Source organism: Schistocerca piceifrons, chromosome 3, assembly GCF_021461385.2.
Source record: "Schistocerca piceifrons isolate TAMUIC-IGC-003096 chromosome 3, iqSchPice1.1, whole genome shotgun sequence".
Lineage (NCBI taxonomy): Eukaryota > Metazoa > Arthropoda > Insecta > Orthoptera > Acrididae > Schistocerca > Schistocerca piceifrons.
In genome coordinates, this window is record NC_060140.1 from 506,003,617 (window position 1) to 506,027,886 (window position 24,270).

Below are 24,270 nucleotides of genomic sequence, written 5' to 3' on the forward strand. Positions count from 1 at the left end.
GTCCTAAAACAAATTCATTGTCTGTAAAAGTGTTTCCATTGTTTGTGGCGTATCATGTAGGCCCTACTGTAGTCTTAGGCAAAGTTTTCTCTCATTCTACGCATGACGTATTGAATTATTATTTTACTGATTTTTTAATTAATTTATAGTAACTAGGAACATGAAAGCATCATCATCATCATTATTATATTTCTATTATTTTAAAAAACTGGAGCTGCATCCCCTTTCGCAGCAGCGCAGTGGGAGGCGATTTGTCTGGAATCAGGGAATGATGTTCATGTGGATATTTTCTCCATATTTGAAGGATAAGGAAGTAAAACTGAACTGTCTAACGGCACTGAAACTGTAGGGAGATTTATGTCTGACTAGTCCATAGCTATACGTCTGTAGGTAAGCTACATTCCCGGTCGAGTAGTCAGTGATAAAAGATGGAGACACCCCCCCCCCTCCCCCATTTACTGTTCCGTTGCTCTGGATGAGGAGTGTCCTGTGGTAGACTTTTAAGAGCAAAGCGCGCAAAACATGGAGCCTGTGGATAGAGGAGTTCAGTACTAAGTCAGTAAGGAGAAGGCTGGAAGCTTGAATTTCAGTGTCACAAGAATTACGAGAGGCTTTTGGAAAGTCCGTGCAAAGCCCGAGAGATGGCACCACCGGCGCGTATCGAGGTCATGTGTAGTTAGTAGCATCTTTGGAAAGAACGCATACTAAGTTTCAACCATATTGGTCCATTTCTTTGTGTTTGACATTCGTGTGAATCAAGGAAGTCGACTGATTGTCAAAATATGGACGAAGAAGAATTTCGTGTGGGGATTAAACATTACTTTCTGAAAGGCAAAACGCCTCACGAGACTAAAGAGAAGCTTGATAAACATTACGGTGACTCTGCACCTTCGATTAGAACAGTTTATAAGTGGTTTCAAAATTTTCGGAGTAGCCATATAGGCACAAGTGATGCTGAACGTTCTGGACACCCTGTGGATACAGTGAAGGATGACGGAAGAGTTAAGGTGCGTGAGTTTGCTAATGCTGTGGGCATCTCTAATGAACGGGTACATAATATTTTGCATAAACATTTGGACATGAGAAAGCTATCCGCAAGATGGGTTCCGCGATTGCTCACGGTTGACAAAAAACGGAATGTTGTGAAGTGCTGCAAGGATAGTTTGCAGCTGTGCAAGAAGAATCCGCAGGGCTTTAAGCGTCGTTTCGTCGCTGTGGATGAAACATAGTTATACTCCTGAGACCAAAGAACAATCTAAACAATGGGTTACCAAGCGAGAATCTGCACCAAAAAAGGCGAAGACCATTCCTTCGGCCGGAAAGGTTATGGCGACTGCCTTATGGGATTCGCAAGCGATAACTCTCATCGACTATCTGGAAAAGAGTTAAACTATTATTCATCGTTATTGGACCGTTTGAAAACCGAGCTGCAAGAAAAACGCCAGCGATCGGACCGCAAAAAAGTCCTTTTCCATCACGACAATGCACCAGCACACAAGTCAGCAGTTGTGGTCGCAAAATTAATGGAAGGGCCAAACAAGTAAGCCATCTTGCACAGCTGGGTAGCTGAACGAATAATGATGGAAATAAAAGAGAATTACTGAGCACGCACAAAATTAAAATCACACCATCACAGGAAAAAGATAATGGTAACATACTGCTCGAAGAAAAGTTACCTGTTTCATCTACATAAATAAAAAAAATGAAAGTTTTTCACTTGAGAACGGCTTGACTGATTTGGTTAATTGTCTTTGTGTTCGTTATCAGGACTAGTATGGTATGAAAGAAAATTATTGGAAATTCTACCGTAAAAGTTGGAAACTAAAATCAGTTGTGAAAGATGATGTCTTCAGTGCGGCTCGATCGATTTTGTTGACTCTTCTTCTTTTTTCAGTAAACGTGGATGGTAACCGAATTTTTGGTATAAAAAATTTAAAAATGCATTAAATTTGACAATTCTGCTGTATACGGGGTGTTATAAAAAGGTACGGCCAAACTTTCAGGAAACATTCCTCACAAACAAATAAAGAAAAGATGTTATGTGGACATGTGTCTGGAAACGCTTAATTTCCAGGTTAGAGCTCATTTTAGTTTCGTCAGTATGTACTGTACTTCCTCGATTCACCGCCAGTTGGCCCAATTGAATGAAGGTAATGTTGACTTCGGTGCTTGTGTTGACATGCGACTCATTGCTCTACAGTACTAGCATCAAGCCCATTAGTACGTAGCATCAACAGGTTGGTGTTCATCACGAACGTGGTTTTGCAGTCAGTGCAATGTTTACATATGCGGAGTTGGCAAATGCCCATTTGATGTATGGATTAGGACGGGGCAATAGCCGTGGCGCGGTACGTTTGTATCGAGACAGATTTCCAGAACGAAGGTGTCCCGACAGGAAGACGTTCGAAGCAATTGATCGGCGTCTTAGGGTGCACGGAACGTTCCAGCCTATGACTCACGACTGGGGATGACCTAGAACGACGAGGACACCTGCAATGGACGAGGCAATTCTTCGTGCAGTTGACGATAATCCTGATGTCAGCGTCAGACAAGTTGCTGCTGCACAATGTAACGTTGACCACGTCACTGTATGGAGAGTGCTACGGGATAACCAGTTGTTTCCGTACCATGTACAGCGTGTGCAGGCACTATCAGCAGCTGATTGGCCTCCACGGGTACACTTCTGCGAATGGTTCATTCAACAATGTGTCAATCCTCATTTCAGTGCAAATGTTCTCTTTACCGATGAGGCTTCATTCCAACGTGATCAAATTGTAAATTTTCACACTCAACATGTGTGGGCTGACGAGAATCCGCACGCAAGTGTGCACTCACTTCATCAACACAGATTTTCTGTGAACGTTTGGGCAGGCGTTGTTGGTGATGTCTTGATTGGGCCCCATGTTCTTCCACGTACGCCCAATGGAGCACGTTATCATGATTTCATACGGGATACTCTACCAGTGCTGCTAGAACATGTGACTTTACAAGTACGACACAACATGTGGTTCATGCACGATGGAGCTCCTGTACATTTCAGTCGAAGTATTCGTACACTTCTCAACAACAAATTCGGTGACCGATGGATTGGTAGAGGCGAACCAATTCCATGGCCTCCACGCTCTCCTGACCTCGACCCTCTTGACTTTCATTTATGGGGGCATTTGAAAGCTCTTGTCTACACAACCCCATTACCAAATGTAGAGATTCTTCGTGCTCGTATTGTACGCCATTCTCCAGGGCTGCATCAGCGCATCAGGGATTCCATGAGACGGAGGGTGGATGCATGTATCCTCGCTAACGGAGGACGTTTTGAACATTTACTGTGACAAAGTGTTTGAAGTCACGCTGGTGCGTTCTGTTGCTGTGTGTTTCCATTCCATTCCATTCCATGAAGAGAAGTAATAAAATGAGCTGTAACATGGAAAGTAAGCGTTTCCAGACACATGTCCATATAACATATTTTCTTTCTTTGTGTGTGAGGAATGTTTCCTGAAAGTTTGGCCGTACCTTTTTCTAACACCCTGTATACGAGGGTAGGAACTTAAATAGTGCCAACTATTTATTCACAACCGATATAAAAGAGTTACATGTTTTCACCTGTCACTGTCCTTCAAAGTAGTCACCAGCGTTGTGCAGAACCCGTTGCTAGCGATGTGGAAGGCGTAGTATACCGTTAGCAGAGCCTGTTCTGTTGATAGTGTGAATGGAGTGGTCTAAAGTTATGGTGGTTCTCGTGTACGACTGTGATGGTGTTATCCTAACGCATTACGTCCCTCCACGGCAGATCGTCAATACACAGTATTACTGTTCGTTCTTGGAGCATCACCTGCGACCAGCTTTGCGAAAGACACGGCGACACTTTCTGCGCAACCCACCAATCATTTTGCACGACAATGCGCGGGCGCATACAGTGCAAGCTGTGGCTGCTCTGTTCAGTGGATGGGACTGGGAGGTACTGTTGTAAGTAGGCTGTTTAGGTTTTCTTATTGGTAACGCCACGTAGCGCTCTGTATGAAAAACACTGGCTGTGCTGTGTGCAGTCTGTGACTAGTTTGCATTGTTGTCTGCCATTGTAGTGTTGGGCAGCTGGATGTGAACAGCGTGTAGCGTTGGGCAGTTGGAGGTGAGCAGCCAGCAGTGGTGGATATGGGGAGAGAGATGGCGGAGTTTTGAAATTTGTAAGACTGGATGTCATGAACTGCTATATACATTATGACTTTTGATGACTATTATGGTAAATACATTGTTTGTTCTCTATCAAAATCTTTCATTTGCTAACTGTGCCTATCAGTAGTTAGTGCCTTCCGTAGTTTGAATATTTTCTTTAGCTGGCAGTAGTGGCGCTGCTGTATTGCAGTAGTTCGAGTAACCAAGATTTTTGTGAGGTAAGTGATTTGTGAAACGTACAGGTTAATGTTAGTCAGGGTCATTCTTTTGTAGGGATTTTTGAAAGTCAGATTGCGTTGCGCTAAAAATATTGTGTGTCAGTTTAAGCACAGTCTTGTATAATTGTTCTAAGGGGACGTTTCATCATAGGATTTTGTTTCTACACATTTGCAACGCAAATTCTCGACCTGTGAAATTTTTTATATGAGACTGTCACTGTAGTGCAAACTGGTGTCGTAAATATTTCGGTAAGAAAGTTAAGTGACCACCTGCACGTAATGCATCGTGGGCACCCAGTTGCGTGAGTCGCCTGGAAAAAAGCATTAGTGTGTATCTTTCAGAGGCACAGGTGGAGAAAAAAAAAGAGGTCATTATCCTCGCTATTAACATTCCTTTGTAGAACGCATCGCAAATACGACACACTCAAACATGAAAACATATGATTACACTGTGGAGCCCTTAATTTATGATATTTACTGAAATGCCTAATGAAATGATGAGAAACATTTTACATTTATTGTCTTTCTAGTTGAGAGATTCTTTTGCCTTTGGAGACGCCATTTGCCTAGTGAATGACACTTCATGCATTGCTCTATATAGGCTATATATATTTGCTCATTTCGTTTAATATCTAGTTTCTAGTTGCACTGCAGCATTGGTTATTATAAAATTTAATAGATGTACTAATATCACTATTTTCTGTCTACATACCCAGGAAAGAATACATTTATGATGTATTTTATTAGAAATGAGGGAGCACAAAAAGACATTTCCCTTCACAGGAACTGCATACATACGAGGGCAGTTCAATAAGTAATGCAACACATTTTTTTTCTGAAACAGGGGTTGTTTTATTCAGCATTGAAATACACCAGGTTATTCCCCAATCTTTTAGCTACACAACACTATTTTACAACGTAATCTCCATTCAATGCTACGGCTTTACGCCACCTTGAAATGAGGGCCTGTATGCCTGCACGGTACCATTCCACTGGTCGATGTCGGAGCCAACGTCGTACTGCATCAATAACTTCTTCATCATCCGCGTAGTGCCTCCCACGGATTGCGTCCTTCATTGGGCCAAACATATGGAAATCCGACGGTGCGAGATCGGGGCTGTAGGGTGCATGAGGAAGAACAGTCCACTGAAGTTTTGTGAGCTCCTCTCGGGTGCCAAGACTTGTGTGCGGTCTTGCGTTGTCATGAAGAAGGAGAAGTTCGTTCAGATTTTTGTGCCTACGAACACGCTGAAGTCGTTTCTTCAATTTCTGAAGAGTAGCACAATACACCTCAGAGTTGATCGTTTGACCGTGGGGAAGGACATCGAACAGAATAACCCCTTCAGCGTCCCAGAAGACTGTAACCATGACTTTACCGGTTGAGGGTATGGCTTTAAACTTTTTCTTGGTAGGGGAGTGGGTGTGGCGCCACTCCATTGATTGCCGTTTTGTTTCAGGTTCGAAGTGATGAACCCATGTTTCATCGCCTGTAACAATCTTTGACAAGAAATTGTCACCCTCAGCCACATGACGAGCAAGCAATTCCGCACAGATGGTTCTCCTTTGCTCTTTATGGTGTTCGGTTAGACAACGAGGGACCCAGCGGGAACAAACCTTTGAATATCCCAACTGGTGAACAATTGTAACAGCACTACCAACAGAGATGTCAAGTTGAGCACTGAGTTGTTTGATGGTGATCCGTCCATCATCTCGAACGAGTGTGTTCGCACGCTCCGCCATTGCAGGAGTCACAGCTGTGCACGGCCGGCCCGCACGCGGGAGATCGGACAGTCTTGCTTGACCTTGCGGCGATGATGACACACGCTTTGCCCAACGACTCACCGTGCTTTTGTCCACTGCCAGATCACCGTAGACATTCTGAAAGCGCCTATGAATATCTGAGATGCCCTGGTTTTCCGCCAAAAGAAACTCGATCACTGCCCGTTGTTTGCAACGCACATCCGTTACAGACGCCATTTTAACAGCTCCGTACAGCGCTGCCACCTGTCGGAAGTCAATGAAACTAAACGAGACGAAGCGGGAATGTTTGAAAATATTCCACAAGAAATTTCCGGTTTTTTCAACCAAAATTGGCCGAGAAAAAAAATGTGCTGCATTACTTATTGAACTGCCCTCGTAATTTTCTTTTCAACTATGTGGTAATTTTTTTGGTAGAGTAAGTTATCGTGATGCATCACTCTAGTGTTAAGATGTGACATAGGTATTAAACATGGCCATTTTTAGTGTAATATTTTTTCTGCTTGAGCTTTGTCATGTTTAGGTTTAAGTTATTTCATTTGCTGCTGCTGTTTGCCAGTCATAGTGTGACTGACTTTGACTTTGTATTGCTCTGTTAAGCCAGTTTTACTACTGATTTATTTTTATTGTTTGCTGCACATTGCCTTATATTTGTTGTAATATTGCAATTGCTCTGCTAATTTATTTTAGTGCTGCCTGTTCGTCAATTTGATTTTTTTGCCATTGCTGTTTGTATTAATTGTTTTATGCTGCTGCATTGCCTCGTCCCTTAGTTTAGCATCTGAGCTCAGCAGATTTAAGTTAGCTTAAGAGGGGGTAGACTATATAAGAGAATGAGTTGCGATGAATTGGAAGAAATGCATTGAGAAGTTTTGCGAAAAAAGTACAGAAAGCAGGTATAGCTAGCACTTTTTGAAATAATGAGGAACGAAGGGAGATCTCCAAGAAGTAAAGAAAGTTTTGTTTGCAAGATACTGCAGTAAAACAAACCCTGTCCTTTCCCTTTCTGTTATTCCGCTATGTGTTTGTGTACTCTTGTATATTTGTGTTCTTTCTGTCTTTATGTGTTTATCTGATGAGAGTTACATTGTAGAATTTTTCTGATAGTATGTTATTTACTTTGAAAAGATGTTTAGACATTTATTCTGTTTTGTTGCTCATATGTGATGGTGATGTTTCAAAAGTTATTCTGATCTTTATGTATGTACTTATGTCATAATTCCTGTAACACTGATGTATCTGTTTATTTCTATTTTTTTGTAAAGCCTGTTTTACTACAAATGTTATCTGTATTATTATGTTTTTAATGATGTATTTTGTATCTTTGTTATTGTATTTTTATGTTATAAAATTGTAATTGATACCAGTTCATCAAATTATTACTTGTAAGTTCCATTTCACTGCACATGTTTCTGTTGGTCATAGTATATGGACAATATGTGAGAAGTAGGGACTGTTAGTGTTTGCACGTGTGTTCATAATTCAGCAAGGGACTGGATAACAGCGTTGCTGGTTCTAAGGACAATTCCAAAAACTTTGTGAGTGCACAAGTGGTGGTTATGGACTTGCTATATTATCCACAAGACTCTTCAATGGTGCTTGTGCACCTGCACAGTCTCAACAGATGGCTGCTGGCCATCTCTACAAGGACTACAGTGGGTCTGCATCTTTGATGACCCACCAATACCATTATTTCTACAAGGACTGCAGTGGGTCTGCACCTCTGGTGGCCCACCAATACCGTAATCTCTAACAAGACTACAGTGGTCTGTTCTGTGATGACCTACCTAACAATATTCTTCAAAACTTCGACTGACTCTGCTGTGGGTTTGCTCTGTTGTGACCCATTACCTGTCAGCATGTCAAGAGTCAGCATTGTCTTTCTGTTGGAAGGACACTACTTCTTCAAGACTGCGTGGAAATCCACTACTTCCGTGTGTATTTTCTTTTACTGTTCAGACTTTGAGAAAAGCACTGCAATTTTACTGTGATGAATGATCAGGACTGTCTTTATGGACTGTGAGAAAATTTTAGCTTTTGACCAACATTGTATTAATAAGTGTGTGCATTTGATATCTTTCTTACTGTAATTATGAAAAATTTTTTTCAAATCTGTATTGGCCAGTGCCCAAAACAATTTGTAAAATTTTTTGTGGGGAGCATGGGGGCTATGTAAGTAGGCTGTTTAGGTTTTCTTATTGGTAACGCCACGTATCACTCTGTATGAAAACCACTGGCTGTGCTGTGTGCAGTCTGTGGCTAGTTTGCATTGTTGTCTGCCATTGTAGTGTTGGGCAGCTGGATGTGAACAGCGTGTAGCGTTGCGCAGTTGGAGGTGAGCCGCCAGCACTGGTGGATGTGGGGAGAGAAATGGCAGAGGTTTGAAATTTTTAAGACTGGATGTCATGAACTGCTATGTATATTATGATTTTTCAACACTATTAAGGTAAATACATTTTGTTCTCTATTAAAATCTTTCATTTGCTAACTATGCGTATCAGTAGTTAGTGCCTTCCGTAGTTTGAATCTTTTATTTAGCTGGCAGTAGTGGCGCTCGCTGTATTGCAGTAGTTCGAGTAACGAAGATTTTGTGAGGTAAGCGATTTGTGAAAGGTATAGGTTAATGTTATTCAGGGCCACTCTTTTGTAGGGATTATTGAAAGTCAGATTGCGTTGCGCTAAAAATATTGTGTGTCAGTTTAAGGACAGTCATGTATAATTTTTCAAAGGAGACGTTTCACTGTACCATCCATCATACTCCGCGGACTTAAGGCCTTGTGCCTACGATTTGATTCCCAAGGTGAAGGAACTACTTCGTGGCATTCGCTTCAGAACTGCTCGAGAGATTAGACTCAGTAGACCGCTCCATTCGCATCATCAACAGAAGTCTCTGCTGACGGTATACTTCGCCTTCCACATCACTGGCAACGGGTTCTACACAACGCTGGTGACTACCTTGAAGGATGGTAACAGGTGCAAACATGTAACTCTTGTATCGGTTGTGAATAAATAGTTGCCACTATTTAAGTCCCAATCCTCGTATTTTCATAACAAAAGAAAGTAGCTTGACTGTATATTCTTCTTATGTTTCGTTAGGGCCCCTCAGGATGACGTGTGGCTTCTTTTGCACGTCTTCTTTCTTCCAAATACCTCTTTAATCTCTCGCATCTTCTGTATCTTTCTTCTTCTGTTAAGATAACTTTTTATTTTGGTGTCCGGCCACTTGTGACCATCCACCAACCCTTATACTTCTCCGTGTCCTGTACTACTGCCTGCAGATTCCTTTCTTTTATTCCTAAAGCCTTCCAGTCATCTGTGACTTCCTTCACCCAGCTGTTTCCCGTGTGACATTTTGCATTCCATATTTTCGGAGCGGAAACGTTGTTCGCGAACATCTCGAAAAGTTCTTGACCGCTTTACTACCAACTTTTACACGACACCCTAATGAACGTGCTGACGCACATAGAGTATATGCTTTTGTAATATGTATGTATGCATTATATGTGAAGGGGAAGCGTAGTTACCACATATCTCGTAAAGTTCTTGAGTGATTTACTTCAAATTTTTAAATGATATTCTACTGAAGATGCAGACAGAAATCGGCAAAGTGAGGAGTTAGCAGTAGATGAACAGAGTGAAGGGAAGGAGTATATTCACACAGAGATGGAGAGAGGAGGAGATGTACACAGAGAGAGAGAGGGGGGGGGATGTGAGAAGATGGAAAAATTTGTAAACTTGTGGTAAGGTCTTTTGGGACCAAACTGCTGAAATCATCGGTCCCTAAGCTTACACACTGATTCTAGCTTAAACTAACTGATGCTAAGGACAACACACACACACACACACACACACACACACACACACACACACACACACACACACACAAGCCCGAGGGAGGACTCGAACCTCCGACGGGGCTAGCCACACGGACCGTGACAAGGCGCCTCAAACCGTTCAGCTACCCCGGGCGGCTGAGAAGATGGACAGAGAGAGGAGGGGACAAGGAATGTACGACGTACATACAATTGCCATACATATTTAACAACTGCGAAGCATTGCCGGGTTCGCTGGAAATAATAAAACGACATATACTTTGGCGTAAATTCGAAACAAATAAATCGAACTATCCACGTAAAACTGGGAAACAAACAATTATTAAAGAAAGCAAGGGAATTTGTTATCTAAAGATGGTATAAATGATTTGCGCCAAGCATTAAAGGGTTTCCAACACAGCTAAAGTAATATATACAACTGAATATGTAACCTAGTTCATGACACGCAGTCCCATTTGTAGGTTACCTATCTGACGGTTTCCAGAGCAACAGAAATTTGATTTTCAGTAATTCGTATGATTATTGACCGAATTAAAAAAATTAAAGTTCTCTACCGATCTGATCATTAATAGGTATAACTTTATGTTAGAGGTTTAACTCACTAAAGCAAGTGTTACTGTTAGAAACTGTGCATATGTCTTGAGGCCGTGGAACTCGACGCGCACAAATATCTAGACTTTAGTCATCCATTATTTGAGAATGAGAGCACTTGGTGACTTGCAACAAACTTTACACGTAATTTGAAACCTTTACGAACCATTTTATCAGTGACATCCCCCACGAAGTAATGAAAGGGAGAAAATTATCGCTCACTACATTTTCGCTGTTCATGCTGCAAAACAGCCGCATCACGTATGATGTTTTAATTTATTACCTCTTTACTACTAAATACATTCGCAACACAATCACAGGCAGTATGCACATCTACTAGTGAATGTCCTGCAATGGTATGTCACTGAATACGACACATAGTTCACGATATATGACGTCATGAACATTACATGCGTGAAAAAAAAGTAAACTAGGTTTTGCTCAATATTAGGCGCAAACGACCCAGACTACAGACAACCACTGTTTAACAACTAGCTACTTCCAACAAACTTTAAATATAATTTCAGTGCTCCTCTAAACGTATTCATACTAAAGTGCCTAACGTCGAATATTTATCACATTAGCTCATTTGTAAAGTAAGTAATCGGAAGTCTGAAAATGTGTTATATATGGGAGTTCGATTTTTTAAAATAATAAGGAATTAACTGGTACTGCTCCAAATAAAAGTACCATTCTGAAATCTCTCTTCAAACTAACCCAGTTGACTCTAAAATAACATTTTTAACATCTCAACGAGTCGAAGTGGAGCTGGTTCAAAAATGGCTCTGAGGACTATGGGACTTAACATCTATGGTCATCAGTCCCCTAGAACTTAGAACTACTTAAACCTAACTAACCTAAGGACACCACACAACGCCCAGTCATCAGGAGGCGTGGGAAGCGAGAACGACCACGAGCTGCGGACTAATGGAGATGGATAGTATATAAAACTATGATATGTAGACATGCAAGCATTTAAAAATCTAACGCTAGTGAATAATATCGAACATAAAGTGCAGACGTTGGATACGAAATTACAAGGAATATGTATAATACGCCACGAAGAAGTGAATCCTTCGAGTTGCAGCTACTTGCTCCGGTACAAAGAACTCTTTACGTCACTAACAGTAGAGCAAAACTCTTACCGTAAACGAGGACAAGGTAGTAGCGTCTGTGCACACAAGGAGGAAATTTTACATCTGATTGAAACTGCGGAAGATCAGAAACTTTAGCGGAAATTTAGCGAAGTTGTGTATTCCAATGAAATGAGGATAGGTGGTGTAGTTTGTACGTTATGAAATGACAGTATGAAATAGAGAACTGCTTCCAACCATAGGAAGAGTTACACCTATTTTAAAACAAAAATATCTTTAGGACAGGCAATGTTGAAACACTTATTTCAAGCTCGTTTGCATAATTTGTTTCCACAGGCTCCCTGGAAAAGCTATGCAAACAAGGTTAATTATTGAACTAAGATAGCAGGAGCTGGAATGCAAATAAAGGTACCTGACCTGCGTGGTTTGTAACATATGAGGACCCTGTCGGAGAAGTTTTGGGATTTGTTAATAATTTTAACATCAGTGTAACTTGTTAATTGGTAAACGTCATAGAGTAGCAATATTCTCTAACGCTGTTGCTGCTTTTCTTTATTTAACACTGACTTCAAATGACATCAAAAATGAACACTCCATCTACTGTACATGTGAAATAGGGACACCAAAGGCATGAAAGGAGTTATTTTTCTCCCGTCGCTATAGTTGATGATCACGCGAATGAACGTTGAATCTAAACAGACTTTTATGCAGCGTCGTCTTTTGGATAGCAACGGTAGTAACATTGTTTTCCGGCCCCTCTCAAAAATGTTGAGAAATATAGATTAATTATAAAGAGTTCGTCTGTTAATTATGTTGTCTGAGTGAAACACTTCACAGCAAAGCAGCTGACAGATAATTTCTGCATGGTTGCGGCAGAATTCCTGAGTGACAGTTTGTGCTGCCAACAGCAACCGGCTTTGCTCCCACCAGGTGCTTCGTGGTGTGGAACTGTCATCGAGCGTTCTTAGTGGATGTGGTGTAAGATTTCCGAGGTTGTAAGTACTGAATCTTACCAATTAAGCCTTCTTTGTGTTCATCGAAGAAGCGGGTTTTCCGCTTCCCACACGTTCACCATGTCTTCTGAATGTCACAGGAAAAACACATTAATGTTCTTGTTTGACAAGAATACTCGTCATGCTCAACCTATTCCCTTGGAAATCCATGACTTGTTACGTGCTTCGGTATTCTAGAAGATAACGCTGAATTCACCAATAAATAGTATTGTGTGTTTGTTTAGTTATATAATACTGTGCAGGTAGGTGGTTTAGGTTTTTATGTTGGAAACGCAAAGTCCCGCTCTGTATGAAAATCACTGACTGTGTTGTGTTAAGTCTGTGGCTGGTTGGCATTGTTGTAATATTCGCCATTGTAGTGTTGGGCAGCTGGATGTGAACAGCGCGTAGCGTTGCGCAGTTGGAGGTGAGCCGCCAGCAGTGGTGGATGTGGGGAGAGAGATGGCGGAATTTTGAGAGTGGATGATCTGGACGTGTGTCCATCACAGACAGTAAATTTGTAAGACTAGATGTCATGAACTGATATATATATATATGACTTTTGATCACTATTAAGGTAAATACATTGTTTGTTCTCTATCAAAATCTTTCATTTGCTAACTATGCCTATCAGTAGTTAGTGCCTTCAGTAGTTAGAATCCTTTATTTATCTGGCAGTATTGGCTCTCGCTGTATTGCAGTAGTTCGAGTAACGAAGATTTTTGTGAGGTGATTCATGAAACGTATAGGTTATTGTTAGTCAGGGCCATTCTTTTGTAGGGATTATTGAAAGTCAGATTGCGTTGCGCTAAAAATATTGTGTGTCCGTTTAAGCACAGTAATTCGTTAATTTTTCTAAGGGGACGTTTCAACTGTTTTGCTGAATTTTGCCAACATGATGATTTTTTTTACATGATCGATATCTGAAATGCAAACAGTGAACTGAAAACTGTTAGAGTTTTGAATCTTCCCCACAACTAGGAAATAATGATTTAGTACAGGTTCTTTCTAAATATGGACAGGTTAAAAACTTTAAATTGGAAAGATGGTCCAGTAGGTACAAGATCCAGTGTTATAACGACATAAGGTGAGTGCAGATGTTCATAAAACTTGACATCCCCGCTCACATTGCTGTATCTGGATGTACGACACATTTTATCTACTCAGGACAGAACCCTACATGTGACCTGTGCAACGAGCCGGGGCATCTTCGCGAAAATTGGCAGCGATGGATGTTTGCTTTGAGCAATAATCTACAACAGCTTATTAGGCAAGAACTTCAAGGTGTTACACCTGCTGTTAATGTACAGAATAGAAGTAAAGCCACCGCAATAGAATGTACAGAACGACAGCTGATCTCATTTGAGGATACCTTACCTTGATTAAAGAAACGAGAAAAGCATCACTGGATGAACGGACAGGTAGAGAGGAAAGCGGAAGGAGTACCCATTTCCAGCCTGCAACTACTATGCAAGGTAACAGCATAAAAGCGGTTGGCATGGAGATTTATCGAAAAGGTAGTGCCTCCAGAAACGAGAGTGGAGGATTATCTCACTCCAAACGAACGTCAGAAGCACAAAAAGCGGCAACTAGAGCAGGAAAGTTCTAACTCAGAAGAAAAAGATGGTGGGAAACCTTCACAGACACCAAGAAACCAGAAGTCTGATAAACCAGTAAATTTTTTGACCGCGTTTGAGATGGAAGTAGAAAATGAAATACAAGCTGTGGTACATCAGTAACATCAACCACATATAACAGACTAGGTGAGACCAACCAACAAGTAGGTAAATAACAATTGCTAGATGAAGGAACACAACAGGCTACAATGCACTAACGGCTGACTTAGTTTTCAACAGTTATTAATGAAAATGAAAACAGCAAGCAAGGATGCAAAGAGAAACACGCTTTGAAAAACACTCTCACTTTCACTGACGAACCAGCTGAGTGCTCTGTTAATGGAACAGAGAAAATTACCGGCAATCATAAGTCTCTCAGACACCAAAGTGGAGCAAAATAGTCAAAGGTAAACGCCAAACAAAACTTAACCGTGGCACACCATAAAGTGAAGAATAAATAGGAGAAAGCATAACACAAAAACTGAGGGAAGACTGATACGGGAAGTAAACAAACAGGATCTGAATGCGAACAGAAAATTTAAACACATAAAGAAATCAGAAAATATTAAGTATTAGCTGCATGGAAAACAGAAGACTGCTCACACTTTTGACGTTAAATATCTGTGACATTAGAAAGGACAAGATAAACACTGTGGGAAAATTTCTTAGAACAAATTATACTGATATTGCCATCTACATCTACATGACTATTCTGTAATTCACATTTAAGTGCTTGGCAGAGGGTTCATCGAACCACAATCATATTATCTCTCTACCATTCCACTCCAGAACAGCGCGCGGGAAAAACGAACACCTAAACCTTTCTGTTCGAGCTCTGATTTCTCTTATTTTATTTTGATGATCATTCCTACCTATGTAGGTTGGGCTCAACAACATATTTTCGCATTCGGAAGAGAATGTTGGTGACTGAAATTTCGTAAATAGATCTCGCCGCGACGAAAAACGTCTTTGTTTTAATGACTTCCATCCCAACTCGCGTATCATACCTGCCACACTCTCTCCCCTATTGCGCGATAATACAAAACGAGCTGCCCTTTTTTGCACCCTTTCGATGTCCTCCGTCAATCCCACCTGGTAAGGATCCCACACCGCGCAGCAATATTCTAACAGAGGAACGAGTGTAGTGTAAGCTGTCTCTCTAGTGGACTTGCATCTTCAAAGTGTCCTGCCAATGAAACGCAACCTTTGGCTCGCCTTCCCCACAATATTATCTATGTGGTCTTTCCAACTGAAGTTGTTCGTGATTTTAACACCCAGGTACTTAGTTGAATTGACAGCCTTGAGAATTGTACTATTTATCGAGTAATCAAATTCCAACGGATTTCTTTTGGAACTCATGTGGATCACCTCACACTTTTCGTTATTTAGCGTCAACTGCCACCTGCCACACCATATAGCAATCTTTTCTAAATCGCTTTGCAACTGATACTGGTCTTCGGATGACCTTACTAGATGGTAAATTACAGCATCATCTGCGAACAACTTAAGAGAACTGCTCAGATTGTCACCCAGGTCATTTATATAGATTAGGAACAGCAGAGGTCACAGGACGCTTCCCTGGGGAACACCTGATATCACTTCAGTTTTACTCGCTGATTTGCCGTCTATTACTACGAACTGCGACCTTCCTGACAGGAAATCACGAATCCAGTCGCACAACTGAGACGATACCCCATAGGCACGCAGCTTGATTAGAAGTCGCTTCTGAGGAACGGTGTCAAAAGCATTCCGGAAATCCAGAAATACGGAATCAACCTGAGATCCCCTGTCGATAGCGGCCATTACTTTGTGCGAATAAAGAGCTAGCTGTGTTGCACAAGAACGATGTTTTCTGAAACCATGCTGTTTACGTATCAATAGATCGTTCCCTTCGAGGTGATTCATAATGTTTGAATACAGTATATGCTCTAAAACCCTACTGCAAACCGACGTCAATGATATAGGTCTGTAGTTCGATGGATTACTTCTACTACGATTCTTAAACACTGATGCGACCTGCGCAATTTTCCAATCTGTAGGTACAGATCTATTGGTGAGCGAGCGGTTGTATATGATTGCTAAGTAGGGAGCTATTGTATCAGCGTAATCTGAAAGGAGAGTCGTCTACGAAGAGGAAGATTTCTTTCAGATATATACAATGACGTGACAAGTCATGGGATACCTCCTAATATCGTGTCGGACCACTTCCTTCCCGGCGTAGTGCAGCAACTCGACGTGTCGTGGACTCGTTGGAAGTCTGCTGCAGAAACATTAAGTCATGCTGCCTCTCCATGAATATTTCATCATTGTTTGGTGCAAATGGTCTCCATGTAAACATAGCCCACACCATTATGGAGACACCACCAGCTTGCACAGTGCCTTGTTATCAACATGGGTCAATGGTTCCGTGAGGTCTGCGCCACACTCTAACCCTACCATCAGATCTTAACAACAGGAATCGGGACTCATCTGACCAGGCCATGGTTTTCCAGTCGTCTAGCGTTCCACCAATATGGTCACAAGCCCAAGAGAGGTGCTGCAGGCGATGTCGTGCTATTAGCGAAGGTATTCTCGTCGGTTGCCTGCTGTTATAGTCCATCAACACCAAATTTCTCCGCACTGTCCTAAACGGAAACGTTTTTAAATCTCTACGCTTTTTCCGGATCAAATAACAGAGCTGGAAGGGGAAAGTTTCTCCACGATTAAGTCCCGTATTTTCTGAGACAGGCAAAAGGCACAACACCCCTCTGCGGTATGCTGCAAAATACGACTGTAGATCTGAACGTGAAAGATGTAGTTGACCGACTTTCCATTACCCGTACTCATTACACGTATGTCTCTGCAGTGGCAGCATCAGGGCTTGACAGAACCTACACAACGGGAGTAACTGTACAAGCCTATGACGTAGTAACTATCACCTTTTGCGACCATAATGTTGCTTGTGTCAAAGCAAAAGTCTACTTCGTCCCAAAATAATTTGCCGAGGATACTGGAAATTAAATTTTATCCTGCGCCACATAACAGGGGTAAGTATTGAGTTCACTGCTACTTACAAATCGCGGGTTAACGGGGAAAGCTTCTTACGTAACGCAACTGGGTGCTGGGAGAACCTTGTAAAACCCGGAATTCTGGTATTATGTACAAAGTTTTAGAACTGCAGGAGAGTGAACTAGATGAGAAAATCATCAAGTGCAAAGATTATGGTCTTGTAACAGAAGAGAAGTGAGTATTTATCACCTCACGAGAAAACGAAAACAGTGCAAACAGAGATATTTAAGTAATACACTGTCTGTAGATGGGAACGAATACATAAGCTGGGAATGGATCAAAGAACATTTCCAAGGTCAGCACATCCATCTGATACTCGGAAACAGCACCGCTACTACAAAACTGAACGTCACATGTAACTAACATAAGTATCATTATGTTGTCAGAACTAATAGCTGAGGGATAGATTGAAGATGTTGTCAAAAGTTTGCCAAAAGTCCAAGAGGTTAAGGTATCCCCTATGAATTCTATAAATCCTTCTGGTAAATTATTGAAAAAGAATCCATGGAAGTAGCGAGACAGAGACAGGAATGCGGACAACTATACTCCAAAAAGGATCCGAAATTTTCGTACTCGTTCCTAGAAAACCGCTCCCACGAAGAATAACGAATTTCAGCCCCATAACGTTGTTGTGCGCAGACTCTAAAATAATTTCTCTTGCCGTAGCAGCAAACCCTCGGGGCGGAACAGACTTGTAGCATACCTAACATAGTATTATAGGTGGTATCTGCTTCTCAAGCGATCCTACCTTCTACTTATTGAAGCATCAGTAACAACATTAGGGCTTTTGAAACATCGATTTACAGAAAACTTGTGATAATGTCAGTCATCATCAATATGTGTAGGGTGTGCAAGAGCATTTCAGATTTCCACAAGCAACAAGAGTTACTGTTACCAAACAAGTACCAAATTTTTTCGAAGATAGAAATCAATGGACGTTTCACGGAGGCATTCGCAGTCCAACGTTCTGTGCAACGGGGTGGTCCCTTGTCAATGATACCATTTGTGATCTCTTTAGAACCATTAATCCCCACAGTCAGCACCTCAATACAAGGATTCCATGTTGGTGCACAACAATTCACTGTAAACGCCTACGCTGATGATGTTACCGTCATAATTACAGAACCCTAAGTCCACAAAAAAGTGTCAGAAGTAATGGATGATTATATAGGAGCAACAGGACAACGATAAACAACGATAAAACTCAGCTAAATAAACTGTGGCTAAATGGAAGTACTCACTCCATGTTACATCCCTACACTGAAGGTATCGCTAATTTCAACTGGCTTCCGTAGGATTTCTGAAACTTCTCTGTGGATTTGGACTCTCCACACCTACAGAGCAGTTACAGAAATCTACAGTAGCCAGCTAAAATTAGTGATCCCTATAACACCACAGGCGTTTAGATGACGTTTCTTGCTACATATATAGAGCGGCCTGAAGATGGTGCCAATCAGGCACTGAAACTGATAGTCACATAAAATAATTCATAAAAATAGCCAAATAAAGTAATTCAAAGAAGTAATTGAAAAACTGAAATTTAGGGAAAACATAAACAACTAAATTGACTCCAATTCTAAAGGAGTGGTAGAAAAAAGATATGCTCTGACAGCGAATAGTACAAGAAATCTAAACATTTAATATGTAAAAATATTGACCCTATCCGAAATGTGGTATGTGGCACAAATCATGCATACAGACATAAAACACATCGGACAAATCAAAAAGTACATAGGCTGCTTAATTTAGAAAGGTGTCTTGTTTCGGACAGCCAAGGATCAACTGACGAAACCAGTAACGATGGCGATCCTGGACTAATGAACTGAGAGGCAAGATGTTCAGTTCTTATAGTGAAAAATCCCATTCGTACCCTCAAATTACCAGCTACTCAGTCGGACTTACTGAAGGCGGGCTGGGGTACCGTAACAGAAAGTAGGGATGACAGAAGGATGCATGTAAATATTATTCGTAATTTGCAAACTGCATCATGAGAAGACTCCAAATGTAAGAGTATGTACGACTAAGAAAATAATCTAAACCATTTCCAGGAAACTATGTCCTCCAACATAGCAGATGAAACACAAAGACAAACTAGAAGACGATCTGGTCAAATTTTGCAGACAAATCCGTAAGTTCAAGGTTGCGCTTAGCAGCTTAAATGTTTATAAATCATTTGATCCCGGCAGCTGCGCGGCGCCACAGAATAAAACGGACTACTCGCCCGTGCTGCCATTACTATCTATTGGTTGATACTGCCATACGCCGAACAGTAGATTGCTCCAGGTCAGTGGAAACGGATAAAGTTTAAACCAGAGAGTTTGCTGTTATCCACTGCTGACGAAAGAAAAAGAAACCCAGAGGGAAACGAATTTATATGGACGTAAAACGATTTCCAGCATCCATGCCAAGAACACTCACATGGTTCGTGTATCATTTTATGAACAATGTCGTCAACGAGGGAGGAGAGTATATATGTGAGCTGAAGCAACACTTTAAGAACAAAAATCAACAAATCCTGAATAGCGAAAGGAGGCAAGACTACAGTAAATATCAAGGGAAAAAACGGATACAGGAAATTCAACTGACGAAAAGGCTGAGTGGGCCAATGTAACGCTGCCACAAAGTGATTTTAATGTCTGGATATAGTACAGCATCACTAATTAATATTCGTCGTGTCTAATATACTGCTTGTGATAGCATGATGTCATATTGCAAAAACAAATTATGGAAAAAAAGAAGCCAATCTTTGGCTGGTTCCGTACACTTGATATCTTCTTACGGAGTAGTGCCCCCCCAGCCCCCTTTCCAACGCAAAAAAATTAAAAAAATACTTTCATCGCAATAACAATACACCGCTGCTGTCTCAACCTTATCAGACTGCTGTAAGCACTGAGCTTCGAGAACACCTAATAAACAACACTCGAACGGAAAATTAGGAGAAATAATGCAACCGCTAAGACACGTGTACACAATACATAATAACCATAGATAAGCAATCTAGAGCCATAACATCATAATCTGTCCATAAATGGCTAAAACGCCCGTTGCCGACGTCAGAGTACTTTTCTGGTCCCCAAATTCTGTGTATACTAATCTCGTTGCCCACGTGTGGGACTCTTAGTATTGTTGACCATACTGGAAACCAATGTATTTACTAAGAGAATATTTAAACTAACTACGGGCAGCAACGGTTTTTTCCCGGCGATTACATGGCTCAAGGACTTTCCTTGTAATGTTCAAACTTATCACATGATTGATTGATTACTGCTTCATTCCGTTCTGAAACATACGTACACTTGGTGGCTTTCATCGAGATCAGTGGAGAGAAAGGAATTGTCTCTTCTATGAAAATAAAGAAATATTTTTAAAACCGCGTCTTCTTTGGCGCATTTCCAACACCACTGTCAAGGAATTCATTCTGTAACATCTGTACAGATAGCCGCTTCTCTTCCAAAGAGCACAGGCTTCGAACGATAATGTGAATTCATTGTCTTATGTACGTCTTTTGTCAGTACTCAATATCTTTGCGCAGTTAAGTGCCACCACACTGTGATGCCATCTTCAGAGTGGAGCAGAATCCGCATCCGCGTGAGTCGTTGACTTAACGATGTTTCTGCAGCCGCAGTTTCCAATGGGCCTATGTCGTCAAGATGAGGCAACGGACTAAATATAATTTGATAAAATTAATTCACGGTTAAAGAGCAAAACGGTCCTCTTGCTTGAGAATAATTCCAGACGTAATCACGCAGCCCCTTTATAAGCTCATACCTTACTTTAAATTAGCGGCCATGTAAATTAGAGGCTAAGTCTGCTACTTTGTGTTAATATTATATGTTGGACATAGTGTGTACAATGCATCGTTCCTTCTTCTGTTGATTGTTTCCCACTGATGACGGTATGATGGTATGATTGATCGGAACCTGTAGAGAGTAAAGGTTTATTTACACAGCTGATGTTTAAAAATTCAGTTCTCTTAAGTGTCTGACGGTTCTAGAAAGCTACGTCACTAAAATATTAATGACAGCTTGAGTCCTTCGAACACGGCGCGTTTCACTTATAGCTGTTACTAATCTGTTTTCGAAAGACTGGAGGATCCTTCGTGCATAGATGTTATCCGTACTCATACCACGCTCAGTACAGTACCATCATTTGTTATCACTATAAATGTATGCTTAGCAACCATTTTTAACCTTGATCCTGAGTGCGCCATTAATATTAGAAAAAGGATCCAGATTTTGCCGTGGAAGAAGGAAACTTGATTTTTAAGAGCTTGGCCTTCTCCAGAGGTCGCTTACGTAAAACTAACCGGTTGAACAGCTTCCAGAGCCATCTTGGACGGAAATTGCCGTTGCGGTTATATTACAGCAGGATATCACTGTAATTCCAACTGTTATGATTAAAAGTTAAGCTACTCTGACACATCAAATCGCGAAGGAAACAACGAGATGAAGTACGCAGATGCCTGCGCATTCTGAAGTGAGAATACCGTAAACTTCACAATCAAAACCGGCGTAATATACAGACATTTTCTTCTCGATACACTTGTGGCATGCAGCTTTACTGTATGATTAAATCATGACGCCCGGCGGGGTCAGGGATTTTCTCTGCCTCGTGATGACTGGGTGTTGTGTGCTGTCCTTAGGTTAGTTAGGTTTAAGTAGTTCTAAGTTCTAGGAGACTGATGACCATAGATGTTAAGTCCCATAGTACTCAGAGCCATTTGGACCAAATCATGACGGCGTCCTCTTGTGTAAAACATTCCGGAGGTAATATAGTCCCCCATTCGGATCTCCGGGCGGGGACTAATCAAGAGGACGTCGTTATCAATAGAAAGAAAACTGGCGTTCTACGGATCGGAGCGCGGAATGTCAGATCCCTTAATCGGGCAGGTAGGTTAGAAAATTTAAAAAGGGAAATGGATAGGTTAAAGTTAGATATAGTGGGAATTGGTGAAGTTCGGTGGCAGGAGGAACAAGACTTCTGGTTAGGTGAATACAGGGTTATAAATACAAAATCAAATAGGGGTATTGCAGGAGTCGGTTTAATAATGAATAAAAAAATAGGAGTGCGGGTAAGCTACTACAAACAGCATAGTGAACGCATGATTGTGGCCAAGATAGACACGAAGCCAACGCTTACTACAGTAGTACAAGTTTATATGCCAACTAGCTCTGCAGATGATGAAGAAATTGATGAAATCTATGATTAAATAAAAGAAATTATTCAGATAGTGAAGGGAGACGAAAATTTAATAGTCATGGGTGACTGGAATTCGGTAGTAGGAAAAGGCAGAGAAGGAAACGTAGTAGGTGAATATGGATTGGGGCTAAGAAATGAAAGAGGAAGCCGCCTGATAGAATTTTGCACAGAGCACAACTTAATCATAACTAACACTTGGTTCAAAAATCATAAAAGAAGGTTGTATACATGGAAGAAGCCTGAAGATACTGTCAGGTTTCAGATAGATTACATAATGGTAAGACAGAGATTTAGGAACCAGGTTTTAAATTGTAAGACATTTCCAGGGGCAGATGTGGACTCTGATCACAATCTATTGGTTATGAACTGTAGATTAAAACTGAAGAAACTGCAAAAATGTGGGAATCTAAGGAGATGGGACCTGGATAATCTGAAAGAACCAGAGGTTGTAGAGAGTTTCAGGGAGAGCATAAGGGAACAATTGACAGGAATGGGGGAAAGAAATACAGTAGAAGAAGAATGGGTAGCTTTGAGAGATAAAGTAGTGAAAGCAGCAGAGGACCTAGTAGGTAAAAAGACGAGGGCTAGTAGAAATCCTTGGATAACAGAAGAAGTACTGAATTTAATTGATGAAAGGAGAAAATATAAAAATGCAGTAAATGAAGCAGGCAAAACGGAATACAAACGTCTCAAAAACGAGATCGACAGGAAGTGCAAAATGGCTAAGCAGGGATGGCTAGACAAATGTAAGGATGTAGAGGGTTATCTCACTAGGGGAAAGATAGACACTGCCTACAGGAAAATTAAAGAGACCTTTGGAGAAAAGAGAACCACTTGTATGAATATCAAGAGCTCAGATGGAAACCCAGTTCTAAGCAAAGAAGGGAAAGCAGAAAGGTGGAGGGAATATATAGAGGGCCTATACAAGGGCAATATACTTGAGGACAATATTATGGAAATGGAAGAGGATGTAGATGAAGATGAAATGGGAGACACGATACTGCGTGAAGAGTTTGACAGAGCACTGAAAGACCTGAGTCGAAACAAGGCCCCCGGGAGTAGACAACATTCCATTAGAACTACTGACGGCCTTGGGAGAGCCAGTCCTGAAAAAACTCTACCATCTGTTGGGCAAGATGTATGAGACAGGCGAAATACACTCAGACTTCAAGAAGAATATAATAATTCCGATCCCAAAGAAAGCAGGTGCTGCCAGATGTGAAAATTACCGAACAATCAGTTTAATAAGTCAAGGATGCAAAATACTAACGCGTAATCTCTACAGACGAATGGAAAAACTGGTAGAAGCTGACCTCGGGGAAGATCAGTTTGGATTCCGTAGAAATGTTTGAACACGTGAGGCAATACTAACCTTACGATTTATCTTAGAAGCTAGATTAAGGAAAGGCAAACCTACGTTTCTAGCATTTGTAGACTTAGAGAAAGCTTTTGACAATGTTGACTGGAATACTCTCTTTCAAATTCTGAAGGTTGCAGGGGTACAATACAGGGAGCGAAAGGCTATTTACAATTTGTACAGAAACCAGATGGCAGTTATAAGAGTCGAGGGGCATGAAAGGGAAGCTGTGGTGGGGAAGGGAGTGAGACAGGGCTGTAGCCTCTCCCCGATGTTATTCAATCTGTATATTGAGCAAGCACTAAAGGAAACAAAAGAAAAGTTCGGAGTAGGTATTAAAATCCATGGAGAAGAAATAAAAACTTTGAGGTTCGCCGATGACATTGTAATTCTG

The 24,270-nt window shown here is 41.1% G+C and overlaps 1 protein-coding gene across 1 annotated transcript in view; it reads right to left on the minus strand.

Moving 5' to 3' along the window:
* Positions 1-24,270, minus strand: part of LOC124789484 (TWiK family of potassium channels protein 7) — a 467,723-nt gene that overhangs the window by 23,868 nt on the left and 419,585 nt on the right. The gene's annotated exons all lie outside the window — the stretch shown is intronic.